Source organism: Aplysia californica, unplaced genomic scaffold (genome assembly GCF_000002075.1).
Source record: "Aplysia californica isolate F4 #8 unplaced genomic scaffold, AplCal3.0 scaffold00108, whole genome shotgun sequence".
In the NCBI taxonomy this organism is placed as follows: Eukaryota; Metazoa; Mollusca; class Gastropoda; order Aplysiida; family Aplysiidae; genus Aplysia; species Aplysia californica.
This window is the reverse complement of record NW_004797378.1, coordinates 822,229-823,667: the sequence shown is the minus strand read 5'-3', so window position 1 is coordinate 823,667 and position 1,439 is coordinate 822,229.

Genomic DNA, 1,439 nt, shown 5'->3' with positions numbered 1-1,439 from the left:
CTCTCTCTCTCTCTCTCTCTCTCTCTCTCTCTCTCTCTCTCTCTCTCTCTCCTGTTCAGCATTCCTTATATTATTATCTGAATACACTGTCAAAGACAAAAGGTTCGTGAGCTGAAGTATATACCCATTTCATATGTGCGTGAACAAGGGGCACTTTGGTTCTAAAGGATTCGATCGACCTTCAACTTTCTTGAAAACAAAACCCCCCAAAAACCGGCGAGATCATAGGTAAAAAAAGGTTGCTTATAAATCCAAGACACGTGCTATCTGTCAAATCCTTGGGCCTACTGGTGAGCGAAATCTTTGCTCCGTAGCCCTTTTTCCTTTTTCTGTCCTACATTTCTTAACCTCTTCTTATCTGAGTGGAGCCTCCAACTAAAAGAATTAATCTGCAAAATTTAGGCTTTCTCAGTTTTTGTTCATCTCACCTCTCTCTCTCTCACTCTCTCTCTCTCTCTCTCTCTCTCTCTCTTTATCTGTCTCCCTCTCTCTCAAACACACACACACACACACACACACACACACACACACACACACACACACACACCCTTTGCGTATTGTGTATATGTCTGCTTAGTCTCTGTGTCTGTCTCAAAAACAAATTCAAATAAAGACGAAACAAACACCAGTCAACATAGTTCTTTGATTCTGTTGAGCGCTTCAGAATCTGTTGTTTACTTTAACTGCAATTATTTGAAGGGTTATATTTTATTATACGTTTTTTTGTGTCTTTGTTTTACGTAGGAGGAAGAAATTGAGGGGTGGCTTCGGTCTTTTATCTTGTGTGGCGTGCATGCGTTTATTTCTCTTTTCAGCTTCGCAGTCCAACTCTACCAAATTGGGGTTGTGTTATTGAAACGACCGGGGACGAAAAAAAGCGATTTTGCGATTGGAGAGGCGAGTGTTATCCACGGGACGTAAGAATTTCCAATTCCAACAGACAATAAATTCAAACAAGGAAACAAATCTTTTCAGACTGAAAAACAGGAGTTGGAGATAACTGCACTCGGTTCCCAAATAGAAAGACTCGGGATTTAACTTGAATCCGGACGTGGAAAGAATATAGATCGAACCGTCTTAAGAAGCTAACACCCGCAACAATTATGAAGGCAGAGATGAGGGAGATGTGGAGCAATTAAGTAATGCAGGTGTTTTGTGTTAGGTATTTAGAGAGGAGACAGGAGTGTGACAGACAGACAGACAGATAGACAGTCAGATTGTAAATGTTTACACCCTGATGAATTGACAGACAGCTCTCTCTCTCTCTCTCTCTCTCTCTCTCTCTCTCTCTCTCTCTCTCTCTTTCTCTCTCAGAGACAGATAGATAGACAGACAGACAGATAGACAGATAAATAGATAGATAGATAGACAGAGAGAGAGAAAAAGAGAGAAAGAGAGAAAGAGAGGAGAAAAAAGGGAGTGAGAGAGAGAAGAGAGAG